This window comes from Xiphophorus hellerii, chromosome 15 (assembly GCF_003331165.1).
Source record: "Xiphophorus hellerii strain 12219 chromosome 15, Xiphophorus_hellerii-4.1, whole genome shotgun sequence".
Classification (NCBI taxonomy): Eukaryota; Metazoa; Chordata; class Actinopteri; order Cyprinodontiformes; family Poeciliidae; genus Xiphophorus; species Xiphophorus hellerii.
In genome coordinates, this window is record NC_045686.1 from 26,141,284 (window position 1) to 26,157,113 (window position 15,830).

Here is a 15,830-nt window from a genome sequence, read left to right on the forward strand (position 1 = left end):
ACTGACCATATTGACATTTGACCAATTTGACTTTTCAAAATTAAATTTGCTTAATGGAAAAATGACAATTTAAAAAGCAAGCTTGTTTTTGATAGACAGTTCAAAGCTGCAATGGAAACACAATTTTTGCATAGCGAGTCACATGATCAATAACCAAATTTTGCCACCGGCACAAACCACGAAGAAGACGACAACAGGAAACCTAAACAAACTTTTTTTATTTAAGAAATTTTGCAACATAGCAATTGCGAAATTGTTTGGGGTTTTTTTCGGCAGGATGTAGTAAGGTCAGATTTACAACAAAATATCTGATATCACTAACACATCTGAGTATGTGTTAGTAACATTCCCAAATTTAATGAAATGTGCAACTACACAGGATGTAGGTGAAACAAAGCATTTCACCTACATCCTGTTATTCTGTAGCTTGTGTAATCTGATTGTAAATCAGAATTTAATCTGAAGCAAAACACATTTCAAAGCTGACCATGTTTAATGTCATACCAAATACTCATCAAAGAGAAATTAAGCTGTGTGACCTTTAAGACATGAAACCCAAGCATGTCTTGGTTTTCATGACATGTTCTGTTCTCCATGGCAAGAAGGTCCTGGGTTCGATTCCCTGCCCGGGGTCTTTCTGCACGAAGATTGCATGTTCTCCCTGTGCCTGTGTGGGTTCTCTCCGGGTCCCACAGTCCAAAAACATGACTGTTTTTAATTTAATTGGTCTCTCTAAATTCTCCCTAGGTGTGTGTGTGTGCATGGTTGTGTCTGTCTCTGTGTTGCCCTGCGACAGACTGGCGACCTGTGCAGGGTGTACCTCGCCTCTCACCTGGAACGTTAGCTGGAGATAGACACCAGCACCCCTCCCGACCCCTCTAAGGGACAAGGGTGCTCTTGCATATTCCCAGAACCAGACTGAAAAGCAGAGACCAGTCATTTGCTGTCACTGCTCCTAATTTGTGGAACAACTTGTGTTGTATAAATACATAGTATTTACATAGGATACATAGGATAGTATTCATAAAATATCTGCAATATCTGCAATACCTCACATACATGTTCATACATGAACAGAGCCCATGGTCAATGTCAATGTCAATATAAATTTTATTTATAAAGCACTTTTAGGAAAAAATATTAACTTAACTTAAAAAGATGAATACTGTCCAGTATTCATAAAACACATAAAAATCAAACACAAGTTAAAACAGACAGAGCAAGTAAATTACAATGTCAGGCCTTATAGACATTTTATTCTTTATAGCTAAAGAATAAAAATGAGTTTTAAGAAGTGATTTGAAGTGTTCCACAAATTATTATTGACCTGGTCAGTCTGTGTCTCAGTCCTTGTGAAATGTTTTCAGAGACTCTATCTCTGAAAAGAAAATCTAAAAATAATTAATTTAAACCAATCTGGTTGGTTTGAAACTCTCGTCAGACAGAAAACATTCCCCAAATTTAACCCATTTCGGCCCTCTACCACCACTAATTTTTTCCGCACATAAAATGTTATGTCACAAACACGCATGGAGAAAAGTATGATTATCCAAAAGATGCAATAAAAATGTAGGTATTTCCCACATCTATCAAGTAGGAAAAGTTTGAGAAATGGGCCAATGTTATGAGATTATTAAAAATCTCAATTTTGCCTTAAGAAATGAAAAACAAGTTTATTTTTGTTTTTTAATTTTTCATTTCAAACGATAAAACGAGCTGCCTGTCACTGACCTTTCACGACAGAGCTTATTCAGAAATTGCTTATTCAATTTCAGACAACTGTCAAAAATGACACCAAGATTTCTAATAGCAGCAAGGGAACCAAGAATTTCTTTTGTACAAACAAAATAATTTGAGTTTTATTTAGATTTAAGTGAAGAAAATTTTGGTTCATCCATTGCAATCTGTAGGGAGTCATCTTTATGTAGTTTCTTGAGGGGCTTGTATATTTTGCACATCATCAGCAAAGCAGTGAAAAGAGATATTCAATTTCTTAAAAATATATCCATGGTGAAAATATCCTGCACTTTTCCTATCAATCAGCGCCTGATTGGATGTGTGATCTGACATTTTGGCACTGAAAGAGACAGCAATTGTTGAACTGAGTTTGATTTGCACCTAACTTGTAATTTGAAAGGATGGGCGCTGTTAATAATTTTCCTCTGTGGGACTCATTATGCAGCCAGCAGAGAGTAATGAACATGTCCAGAGCTTTAAAGCCCACCTTAATCAGGGCAAGAGCATTACTAAGCAACATTAACTTGTGGATGTCTCCAGAGGATGCATGAGGGGCATCCTGAATGGTGAATGGTGAATGAAGTGAATGAAGTCCCCATATATATATGGGGAGATATATCTCCCCATATATCACTACTTTCTTCCATCTGAATCAGAAAGACAGGATGCTCTTTGTTTAAGATTATGACTGAATCATGTTCTGTTTGGAACAGAGAGAAACAGAGAATTCCAACTGTGATATGTAAGATGATTTATTTTTCCTTTTGAATTAATGTGGTTACATACAAGATCAGTTATTTACAGTGTTGTATAAAGTACTGAAATCTCAGAGTCAAGTAAAAGTATAAGTACCTCTCCAAAATATGACTTTGGTAAAAGTCCAAGTCACTGACTGAAATGTTACTTGAGTTAAAGTCTTAAAGTATCTGAAACTTCTTGTACTTAAGTATGGAAATTACTGTAAAAATGGATGTACTCAAGTAATGTAATGAAAAGTACAAGTAAAAAGTAAAACAAGGCAAATGCAGTTTGAATGACATTTTTTATATTTTGGTAAACTTGTCAAATACACTTAAAATAATGTACACAACCAAGTGCAGGCAAAATTAAACCTGCTAATAGATATACCTGCAGGCATCATTTAGTTAAAAAAATTAGGTGCTTTACCTATAGCACAAGGTTAACTTAACCTTTTTTACAACTGAACCAGCTTCTTAGTATACCCTCCAGGACAGAAAATACAAAGTTTTTGTAAGCCTTAAGTTTTCCCTTCAAGTAAGGTCAGTGCTGAAAATGAGAAAAATAAATAGTACAGAAAATGCGGCCAACATGAAGAAAAAGAGCTGTTACGATTACTCTACTTCACAAATCAGTGAATCAGTCAATGCTACAGTCAGCAGGTGGTGCACACAACTGGTCATTATGCAAAAGAAAAAAAGAATTGGGAGGGAAATGCAGCTTATTGGCATCTGTAAACCTGGTTTTGAACTTGCATGCCTTTCCTATATTCGTTAAATTTAGTCTAAATTGCTATCGCTATGGCTTCTGTCCCCCCTTGAACAGAGGAGTCTAGGTAGCCTGCTACAGTCAACATTAGGCCTAAGCTAAATACACCACGTGTGGAACTGAAACAATGCCAAACAAAGTTCATTTATGGTCAACGTTTCACAATACAGTATAGTGTCTAGTGACCAAGCTATAGTTACTGAAACAGGAGGATTATAACCATTTCATAAGACGTTACCTCGATGTGTTTCTTCAAGTTGGATGGGGAGTTTTTGTAAGATAGAATTTCCACACCTTCGGGCAGGAATAACATACACTGCATGCGGTAAGACGAATCTTTAACACCCACGAAAGAGTATATTGTGTTTAAATAAGGCCATGGGCTCTCATCGCCAGCTGGTGGTTCCCCCGGAGCCGTGTCCGACGTAGTTGCAGTCGTTGTGGTCTCCGTCTCCGCCTCTATGTGGCTGCTGCTGATTGCGAGACTTGCTTTGTGTTTAATGGGAGAAGCGAAACAGGTGTATCCTATTGGAGGTGATGAACCAGCCCAGGCAAGTAGGCTACCGACTTTGTTCGGTAGCCTACTTGCTACTTGCTAATCAGTAGGTGGGGTCAAAACACTTGCGTTTCTCTCTCTCGCTTTTTTGTAACGAGTAACTAAACCACACATTGAAAATGTATCGGAGTAAAAGTACCCAATTAAGTTCGGAAATATAGTGAAGTAAAAGTGAAAGTCATCAAAAATTTTCATACTCGAGGAAAGTATGAAGTACTCCAAAATATACTTAAGTAAAGTAGTGAAGTATTTTTACTTCGTTACTATACAACACTGGTTATTTACTGCAGTTGATCCATAGCTAAGAAATTGTGCTGTGCCTTTAAGAGGAGCTGTTTCTTTCTTCTTCGTTGGTTTTTTTAGGTGTGCCCGAGACGGATTCTCCATCCATCCATCCATCCATCCATCCATCCATCCATCCATCCATCCATCCATCCATCTTCTTCCGCTTATCCGGGGTCGGGTCGCGGGGGTAGCAGCTTCAGAAGGGAGGCCCAGACTTCCCTCTCCCCGGCCACTTCTTCCACCGAGATGACTTCAGATGACTGTAAAACATGTAACCGCTTCTTTAGCGGCTGGCCAAGGTGTTCCCAGGCCAGCCGAGAGACATAGTCCCTCCAGCGTGTCCTGGGTCTTCTTCCTGGTGGGACGTGCCCAGAACACCTCACCAGGGGCCTTCCTGGTGAGGCCCCTCAACTGGCTCCTCTCGATGTGAAGGAGCAGCGGCTCTACACTGAGTCCCTCCCGGATTACTATCTCTAAGGGAGAGCCCAGACAGCCTACGGAGAAAACCCATTTCGGCCGCTTGTATCCGCGATCTCGTTCTTTCGGTCATGACCCAAAGCTCATGACCATAGAGGGTGGAAATGTAGATCGACCGGTAAATCGAGAGCTTCGCTTTTTGGCTCAGCTCTCTCTTCACCACGACAGACCGGCACAGCGCCCGCTTCACAGCAGATGCTGCGCCAATCCGCCTGTCGATCTCCCGCTCCCTTCTTCCCCCATTCGTGAACAAGATCCCGAGATACTTGAACTCCTCCACTTGGGGCAGGACGCCCCCCCTGACCCGGAGAAGGCACTCTACCCTTTTCTGGCTCAAGACCATGGCCTTGGATTTGGAGGCACTGATCCTCATCCCGGCCGCTTCACACTCGGCTGCGAACCGCTCCAGCGAGAGCTGCAGATCACGACCTGATGAAGCCAAAAGGACCACATCGTCTGCAAAAAGCAGAGATGAGATCCTAAGGCCACCAAATCAGATCCCCTCAACACCTTGGCTGCGCCTAGAAATTCCATCCATGAAAGTGATGAACAGAATCGGTGACAAAGGGCAGCCCTGGCGGAGTCCAACTCTCACCGGAAACGAGCCCGACTTCCTGCCGGCAAGACTCTGACACCGGTCAGAGTCTGGTCCGCATACCTGATACCTGACAGTCCGGTACCAAAGGGCCCGGTACCCCATACTCCCGGAGAACCCCCCACAGGGCTCCCCGAGGGACACGGTCGAACGCATTCTCCAAGTCCACAAAACACATGTAGACTGGTTGGGCGAACTCCCATCCACCCTCCAGGACCCTGCTGAGGGAGGGTGTAGAGCTGGTCCAGTGTTCCACAACCAGGACAAATACCACACTGCTCTTCCTGAATCTGAGGTTCGACTATCCGATGGACCCTTCTCTCCAGGACCCCTGAATAGATCTTGCCAGGGAGGCTTAAGAGTGTGACCCCTCTATAATTGGAGCACACCCTCCGGTCCCCCTTTTTGAACAGGGGGGACCCCAGTCTGCCAATCCAGGGTAACTGCCCCCGATGTCCATGCGATATTGCAGAGTCGCGTCAACCAACACAACCCTACAACATCCAGAGCCTTAAGGAACTCCGGGTGGATCTCATCCACCCCCGGGGCCCTGCCACCGAGGAGCTTTTTAACCATCCCTCATCCCCAGAGATTGGAGAGCCCAACCCAGAGTCCCAGGCTCAGCTTCCTCAAACGAAGGCATGTTGGTGGGATTGGAGGAGGTCTTCGAAGTATTCTGCCCACCGGCTCATAATGGCAGGAGTAGAGGTCAGCAGCACACCATCCCCACTGCTTCCCCTCCCCGAGACGCCGGATGGTGGACCAGAATCATCTCGAAGCCGTACGGAAGTCTTTCTCCATGGCCTCTCCAAACTCCTCCCACGCCCGAGTTTTTGCCTCAGCAACCACCTGCCATTGTGAGCAAGGTGAGCCGCATGCCGCTTCGCCCGCCGGTACCCATCAGCTGCTTCTGGGGTCCCACAGGCCAAAAAGGCCCGATAGAACTCCTTCTTCAGCCTGACGGCATCCCTCACCGAAGGTGTCCACCAACGGGTTCGAGGGTTGCTGCCGCGACAGGGACCGACAACCTTGCGGCCACAGCTCCGATCGGCCGCCTCAACAATGGAGGCATGGAACACGGTCCACTCAGACTCCATGTCCCCCACCTCCCCCGGGACGTGTTCGAAGTTTTGCCGGAGATGGGAGTTAAAGCTCCGCCTCACAGGGGATTCCGCCAGATGTTCCCAGCACACCCTCACAACATGTTTGGGCCTGCCAGGTCTGACCGGCTTCCTCCCCCACCATTGGAGCCAACTCACCACCAGGTAGTGGTCAGTGGACAGCTCCGCACCTCTCTTCACCTGAGTGTCCAAGACATATGGCCGCAGATCCGATGAAACGACGACAAAGTCGATCATCGAACTGCGGCCTAGGGTGTCCTGGTGCCAAGTGCACATATGGACACCCTTATACTTGAACATGGTGTTCGTTATGGACAATCCATGATGAGCACAGAAGTCCAACAACAGAACACCGCTCGAGTTCAGATCCGGGGGGCCGTTCCTCCCAACCACGCCCCTCCAGGTCTCACTGTCATTGCCCACGTGAGCGTTGAAGTCCCCCAGCAGAACAAGGGAGTCCCCAGGAGGAGCACTCTCCAGTACCCCCTCTAAGGACTCCAAAAGGGGTGGGTAATCTGAACTGTCGTTCGGCCCCTAAGCACAAACGACAGTCAGGACCCGTCCCCCCACCCGTAGGCGGAGAGAGGCTACCCTCTCGTTCACCGAGGTAAACCCCAACATACAGGCGCCGAGATGGGGAGCAACAAGTATGCCCACTCCTGCCCGACGCCTCTCACCTTGGGCAACTCCAGGGTGGAAGTATGTCCAGCCCCTCTCAAGGAGACTGGTTCCAGAACCAGAGCCATGCGTCGAGGTGAGACCGACTATTTCTAGCCGGAACCTCTCGACCTCACACACGGTAGTGTGTGAGGTCTTCGGGTTGCGCTTTGTCTGGTCCCTCATCTAGGACCTGTCTGCCTTGGGTGACCCTACCAGGGGCATGAAGCCCCAGACAGCATAGCTCCTAGGATCATTGGGGCACTCAAACCCCTCCACCACGATAAGGTCTCGCCCAAGGAGAGGCGAGATAGGTTCTGTTCTGTTAAAATGGAGGTTGCATAAAAGTCTGGACAGCTACTCTATTCCCTCTCAGTGTTCTGCTCTTTCTCCACCCACGACCTCTTGGTAACACCGAATTGAAACAATAGGATACCACTTGTGCAACAATTCATGAAATTTCTTCTCTCTCCACAGTCAACTGTATTATAAGAAAATGGAAGTGGTTAGGAACAACAACTTAGCCACAAATTTGTAGGCTACATAAACTATGCTGAAGTGCATAGTGTGAAGAGGTCGCCAACTTTCTGCAGTCAATCACTACAGACCTTATATACAAATTTCATGTGACCTTCAGATTAGCTCATGACATTTCATGTACACTGTTCTTGAGCTAATTTGAAAACCATGGAAACCAGCTGCATCCAAGCTATCTTGGATGTGCATTGCACATCACCAAGTGCAAAGTGCACTGTGGTGTAAAGCACTGGATTCTAGAACACTGTTACTCCACATTCTCTGGAGAATCGCGCTTCTCCATCTGGCAAGTCTGGGTTTGGAGGTTGCCAGTACTTGTCTGACTGCATTGTGCCAAGTGTAAAGTTTGGCACAGCGAAGGGGGTTGTTTTTCCAGGAGCTGGGTTTGGCCCCTTAGTTTCAGTGAAAAGAACTCTGAGTGCTCCAGCACATTTTGAGCAATTCCATGCTCTCAAATTTGTGGTAACATTTTGGAGCTGGTCCCTTCCTCTTCCAATATGACTGTGCACAAAGCAAGGTGGATGACAGAGTCTGGTGTGGATGAACTTGAATGGCCTGACCTCAACAACTTTGGGATGAATTACAGCGGAGACTGAGAACCAGGCCTTCTCATCCAACTCACACAGGGCCCAAGCTGGTTTTGGGGCCCTCTAGTTCTGTTAACAATGTGGACTGATTGCTGATCACACACCTCCTATAAACTTATTGCATCTCTGGCAGTGCTGTTTACATGCTGTTTACATACCGATGTATGTATGTATGTAATTCACATATACATAATATAGGATATAGGATTGGTCAACTGAGTTATCAATCAGTTGATTTCGGGGCGCCAATTTCCTTAATTTTGGGGGATCGTGATTAGCCGATACTTACATGTGAATCCCATCTTATCCCCTAATCTTATCTTCGTCAGCAAAGGTTTAAAAATCAGCCTCTGTCCTCTTCTGCTTTACAGTGAGAGGTTTGACCAACAGACTAGCCCATCAGGCAGTTAACAATATTCACCCCACTGTTGCCAACTCAGTGACTTTCTTGCTATATTTTCAGACAAAATCAAAATCGGCAGGTCAGGCTTTTTAAAGATCAATAACCAGCGATCAGCCAGAAAACTGGAATCTACACACATATTCATGACATTCTTTGATTAAATTAATTTCTCCTAAGCGTAACTCCAATAGCTAAAAATGTAATTTATACCAGGTGAGTTTTTCTCCCCTGAGAAAGTGGATTGGTACTTCTGAGCCTTCAATGATTTTAACAGAAGTTTCACATAACTTAGAATTTGATGTAAAAATAATGTTTGTTTTAGCCACAAAATGATTATGCTCAGCAGCAAACAACATATCCCCAATTACAGCATAGAGTTGCTACATTGATAGTTGCTACATCAATGTAGCAACTACATAGTTGCCTGACGTAAAAACATTTTGCTAGACAATTTCAAACATTGAGAAGTTTTATTTATTGTTATCAAACATTATCAAACATGACGTTTTGAAGCCAAAAATAGCCGATGAGAATCAACTAATTTAAAGTTTAAACTCAGTTTCACAGAAAATACATAAATGTTTGGCTGTTGAACTGAACCGTACAAGCTAATTTTCTATTAGTAGCTTTATAAATATTTTACATTACATTAAATGTAATGTAAGAGATTACATTTAATATAATCTTAAATGTAAGATTAATCTTACATTTAAGATGTCAATCTTAAATCTTTAAGATCATTTAAGATCTTACAATCTTAAATGTAAGATTAATCTTACATTTAAGATTAATCTTAAATTAAAAGCACATTAAAACAAACCTTTATCTTGGCTTTTTTTTATTTTTATTCTTCCTCTTTCTTTTCTCCCTCCTTGAAGGATAAGTCCTTGTTTGAGACATTGTTTTGCTTACTTAACTTCTGACCGGAGCTTTGGACGTTTGGATGCTCACTGCACTTTGCACAGCAGCTCATGTTACTGGCGAAGCGTGCGGTACCTACCGTGACCACCAGACCAAGAGCAATTCATTTTTATTTTTTTATCAATAAAATAATAATTTCTACAAATATGTATTTTTGTAAAATCAAATCACTTCATAGTGAAATTGTGTATTTTTGATATTATAATGACATAGAAATTATTACTAAAAAAAAAAAAAAAAGTTCCACTGAGGGGGGCCCTTAGCGGCTGCTTAGTTTGCTTATGCTTTGGGCTGGGCCTTGAACTCACAAATGTGCTTCTGGGACCATTCTTCCAAAATGGGCCTTAACATAAAGACATAAAGGAAGGTAATTTTATTTATATAGCACAAAGTGTAGTTCAAAGTGTTTTACATGAAGGAAATACAAACAAAACAATAAAACCAAAAGTAAAACAAGAAGAAACAACTAAAAAACAACTAAATATTGGTTCTCCATGTTTAATAAGAATAAGAATAATTAGTCCTAAACTAATAGGAGTTTCTCTGGATCTTAAGTTCTGAATTAACCAAAAGAAAGACAAAACGTTAAAGTACTAAACTAAATATTGCTTCCACAGGTATGGAGGACTTTGTCTGCCATAATTCAAAAGCACACAATTTCATTTTGAAAGCAGGACTTCATGTCTTTCTTCTCAAAACTTCTCCTCACGCTCAGACTTAGTCTTTGCTCAAACTCTCTGCTTGCTTTTGCTCGCTCTGTCAATAAAATAAAAGCGTTATACTGGGCATTTCCTTCCTTCTAGTGAACTCTTCCTTAATAGAGGAAAAGTTCAGGTATGCTGCTGCCCGATTAGAAGAAGTGAACATGTTCACGAAGAGGCAGGAGGGCAGGTGTGAGTGAGTGGGGAAAGCAGGTAGTGAGAAAAACTCTGGGATAACACACAAATAATGACGGCGGTGGAATTAATAATGAACACGTTCTGAGATGTTTTAAGTAAAAGTAAGAATAATTGCGAATTTCAATAGAAAACGTAAGGGGAAACAAATAGAACAAATACCGGTATATATTATTTGTTCAACTAGAACAGTTGAAACCATTTAAAAATTGTTTTAAAAAGTCACTAGACACATCTTAACTTAATACTATCTGGGGGAATTGTAGCCAAAATTTGGAAATGTTCAACATAGAAAATGATTGCAAGAATTTTAGGGTCGTGTAGTTAAAGTTTGCTGTTAATACTAACAGCAAACTAATAATACTAATAAGTTCACTTGAAGTAATACTACTTCAAGTGAACTTATTGGCTGCTTGGCCTTGTTCCCACTGCTCCTTGCGTTCTTCTGAAGTTGGTATGGGTTGGAAAGCCTGTGCATGTGAGGAGCCACGTTCCCCCTGTACAGTCTCACAAGTGACCAAGTCACTGTGCTTGAACTCCACACATCCAAGGTGTAAACTAACTGTTAGTTTCAACTAACTAACAATTAGTTGAAACAATTATTTCAACTAATTGTTATGTTAAATTAGTTTAAATATAATACGTACATATGTATGGTAAACTTATCGTCACTAAATCGGTTTTCATAGAAGAATAAATCGTATATTTTATATAATTTGCTTGTACAGAAAAGATCAGTGGCTGGTGAAATGTCTGAGTGGCCGGTAGAAAATTTCTCTACCAGCCACTGTGGCTGGTGGAGAAAATTTTTAATTTCCATCCTTGGTTATATGTCAGCAGAGTGAAAAGGAGGCCCGCATGCAGCCCTGCGGCAATCCAGGGTCCACCCTGGATGGAAGGAAGGATCGCTCTTCCTTCCATCTCTCAAGGAGGAAGGAGGCTTCAATCTTTAGACCTCAACACCTCAACAGACCTCAGACCTCAACACTTTACGATGCAGGAGTGCATCACCTGCACTATCCTGCACACAGTCTGTTCCAGTCCCTTCCCTTAGGCTGAGAAGCATCCAGAGTCACCAGGCTGAGAAACCTGCAGCCGAACTCCAGAGTCCTGAACTGAAGCTGCACTTAATTCTTACTTTTTAAAAATGTATTGATTTATTTACACATGGTATAAAATGTGTAGAATAGAGAACACCATTATTTATTATTTAGACTTGTTAATCTGGGACCTGAGTTCAAATTTCGCACCACAAGCAACCATTGTGTATTGTCAAATCATTTCAAAATGGTATGACAATAAAACTCTTTGAATCTTTGAATACAATTTTGTATGGTTATGTCTATAACTCCCTTGACAAATAAAAAATAATAGATATTCCTGTAATAATTGACTATGATTTCCAGTTTATCATCAAAGGAATGAGAGCAATCCAAGAAATTACAGGGAACAGAAAAGCTGAGCGAAATGGTTTTATATAGAACAATGTGTTCTACATTAGGATATTTCCTAATAAATATATTTATTAGGAAGAAAAAGCTTCAGATGTTAATTCAGTGTAATGTAGTTAAATTCCGTGATAACAGGCGACACAGTTTTGCCAACACAAAGCCCAGTTTCCCATGTGACTGCAGGATGTTTAGTGTGGAGGCAGACACGCCACATCCATGTAGGAGGAGGAGGCAGTACTGATAAGGGCTTTGCATCTGTGAGGTCATCATATAAAGGAGCACATGCTCAAGATTGCCATGGAAACAAGTATTTCCTGTCAGAAGCCAGTTTCTCTGTTTTTACTTGTCTCTTATGTTTCTTCTTTGATACCCAGTGAAAAATGTCTGAGGAATTTAAATTTAAAAAGGATGAGTGGTTCAAAATTAGAGCCACCTACTCTCAGAAGATGATTCACATATAAAATAAATCTGCAAACGATCTCCACTTCTCACATGCATTCATATTATTCTGTTGGTTGGTTTTTGTTTGTTTCTCTAGGAATAGAGATGAGCAACGCACTCTGATCCTCCATGATTAAATGAGAAAACCTACCTAGTACTTAGTACTTAACAGAGCAAAGTGGCAGCGCGGCTATGGATAATGTAAAAGGAATAAAGGAATGTAAAAGTCTTTTTGCCCTCCAATCTCCAGTCTAATCTGTGTAATTACACTCAAAAACAGACTCAAAAAGACCACACCACCACTCTGTGGTCTTATGCAAGACTTATAAAAGAATAAAATTCTATTTAGTTTATTTATTTCTTGAGGCACTTTACAAAAATTATTTCAATTCAATCACACAAACATTCCAATTGGTCCGAACTATAAAACAGTATTTAAAATTGGTTTAAAAAGTATATATCTAAGAAGTCAATGACTTGCAGTACTCAAGTACTCAATGTTCTCCAGGACCAGAACATTGTGTTTCATGTTCTGGTCCTGAACATGACCAGGACATGAACATGTGTTTCATGTTCATGAAACACATGTTCATGTGTATCATGAACATGAAATCCTGTACCATTTAAGCCTAAATGGTACAGGATTTAGGTTTAAATAACATTTTCTTGCTTTGTTTTTACTGAGATGTGCGTGCTGCAGCTTGTATTGTGTCAACAGTGCAGAAAAGAAACAACCCACAAACTGCTGTGTTGTATATTAGCAGCAAAATAAACATTAAGCCTGAAAACATAACACAACAGAGTAACTGTTCTGTTCTTTGTGTGGGAAATAATTGAGTATTATTCCCGAAACATAAAGTGGCGCTGTTGCCAGTAGCTATGGCAACGAATCTGTGTGTAGCTTAGCCGACACAGAGGGCGAGAAAGAAGTGGATTTGAGTTGTACTTTTCCCTTTGCTGTGGAGCATAACACCAAATTAATAATACCTACGTTTCCAAGTGTCATTGTGTGAACGGAATTGTTCTACGGTGGCAGCGCGGCTTTGGATGGCATGTAAAAGAATAGTCTTTTTGCCGTTGTGCGCATGCGCGAAATTTCTGTACGTAAACAAGAACATACAAATCTGATTACAGATTTACACACACTAATGGTGTGTAAATAATGGCGAGGCATTAATATTCAATGCCTCACCAGCTATGAACCTCACCGCACGTCACTGGTTGATATGTAGGCTATATCTATATTGATATACAGTACAGACCAAAAGTTTGGACACACTTTCTCATTGAATTCAAGGTGTGTCCAAACTTTTGGACACACCTTCTCAATATACCTAATCCTTTAATATACAGTACAGATCAAAAGTTTGGACGCAACTGTGTGTCCAAACCTTTGGTCTGTATTCAGTACAGACCAAAAGTTTGGACACACCTTCTCATTGAATTCAATGAGAAAGTGTGTCCAAACTTTTGGTCTGTACTGTATATTCAAGGATTAGGTATATTATACCACCTTGTTTGTGGTACAAAATTTGTACTCTGGTCCCAGATGAAGAAATCCACTACACTAAAAAATTAAGTAGATAATTAACAAATGAACAATAAAGTAATTTAAGTGATATATCATAAATATATCACTTAAATTACTTAAATTATGTAGTTATGAGTCTGTGTGTAAATAAGCAATGAGGAGAAGCTGCATTTGGTTACGTCTTGCGCGCCAACATCGAGCCCACAGCGAGCAAAATGAGTAAGCTCAGGGGCCTCATGCATACGCACAAAAAATATGCTGCGCCATATTTTACGCACAAATCGGCATGTTTAAAAATTAACTTTGCGTCAAAGTAAGCGTAAATATACGCACTTTTTCCCTGGCGTGAAAATGTGCGGCAATACACTTTTTCTGTGACAAACTACAAAGTGTCAAAACTCATTTAAATACATTGAAATCTGACTACATTCAGAGTTATTTAGACCAAAAAGCATCAAACCCGATGTTTTTTCATGATTTTAATATTTTATTGTTTAAATGTAAACAATGAAACTGAACCGCATTTATCCTCAGACAATAATCTAACACGCACACAAAATAAAGAAAATAAGGCTTTATACATCCGGATTTGTTTGTGCGCCGCACTTTTCTAAATTTGTTCGTATGCCAAGTTTTAGTGTGAAAACTCTTTTATAAATGAGGCCCCAGATGTCTTTGGAAAGTTTCTTTGCGAAGTTAGCCCAGAGAAGGGACAGGAGAATGGATTTATCCCGGTAGGTGATTCCCACATTACAAGCCCTCTCTGAATGATATACAGCGACTGGCTCGCTAATGAGGCAATGAAGCCTTCAAACTGCTTCGCCACGTAGAGACCAAGCACTCTGTGCATAAGCAACACACTTCGGGTGTCATTACTCCCAGATGGGACCGTCTCGTTGCGGAGAAACAAGCTTAGGGCTTCCATTAATTTGTCGTTATCGCAAGTTAAAATGTTCATTAAAATAAAATGTTCGTTTTTGTCGCGCATTTGTATCTTATTTTGAAGGGATGTGTAAACGTTACCATAGCGACCAAAGTCAGCGAGAGTTAGGGCAGTGGTCGAGACGAGAGGAGTAGAACTTGTGAGTCTTAGGTCTAGTTCACACAGCGCGATTTAAGAATTGTCGGCCGATTTTCCAAACCTCTGTGGACCACAAACGAGCCGATAAAAGTACAACAGGTAAGATCGGTTTCACCGATTTCACTCAAACATCCCGATTCCAAAAGAAAATCCGTAAAACCCCAACATACCATATGTGAATTTAGAAACAAACACGGATGACGATGTGGAAGCAATTGCGATAATTTGTGAACTCATTTTAAGCCAGCTAGAGTCAGCGACTCTAGCGAATTATAGCCTTATTGCTATAATCTATTTATGTCTTGTTAATGGTGGATACTGTTATCAACTGCGGTACCAGTTTCGCTCCAGTTCCTTTCCTTATCATTTCTGTTGATATTTCTTGTACAAAATGCAGAATAAACATTCATGCTGTTTCCACATTTTGTCTCCGATGTCCACCGGACTCTCTTTGCCCATGTCAGCTGTTTGGGATTCCTCTCCGTGCTTACATCACCGCGCTTTCTGAAAACCTGTCACATTCGATAGGCTGAGTACTCGCTCCCAGTCAGGGAAAACCCCACACGCTGCGATAATCGGACCAAGATGATCCGGTTGAATATGCCCAATTTTAGATCGGAGCGACAATCTTAGAACTCGGAAGGTTCTAAGATTCTAAGGGGGGATCTAAGGTTCTAAGGAGAAAATCGGGGCAAAAAATGTAAAATTAAGCCAGATGAACACACCAACATGCAGAAGCCCGTCTCCCCCAGCCGTCTTGACCGGTCTGCCGCGATAAAAAGGTTGGGGACCACTGACGCTGATAATGGCAAGCCAGCTCTAGTAGTCATTTAGTATTGCCTGGCGGGCCAACTATAATTACATTGCGGGAAATATTTGGCCCGCAGGCAATACTAAATCGATTTGACACCTATGATTCAGACGCATCTGCAGTGTGGTAGTTGTGCAGCAGTATATCTCTTCAGCTGTTCAGTCTCTGCTCCTGCTGCATGCTTTTTGTAATGTCACAGCAATTCCTGTGGTTTGGCTCAGCCTGCTGAGAAATGAT

At 41.7% G+C, this 15,830-nt stretch overlaps 1 long non-coding RNA gene across 1 annotated transcript; it reads left to right on the top strand.

The window, feature by feature from the left end:
• The first annotated feature begins 13,658 nt into the window (after positions 1 to 13,658).
• LOC116734370 (uncharacterized) lies at positions 13,659 to 15,463 on the top strand. The gene is made up of 2 exons (XR_004342213.1): positions 13,659 to 14,323; positions 15,330 to 15,463. It is a non-coding gene; the product is annotated as an uncharacterized LOC116734370 (long non-coding RNA).
• The last annotated feature ends 367 nt before the right edge of the window (positions 15,464 to 15,830 follow it).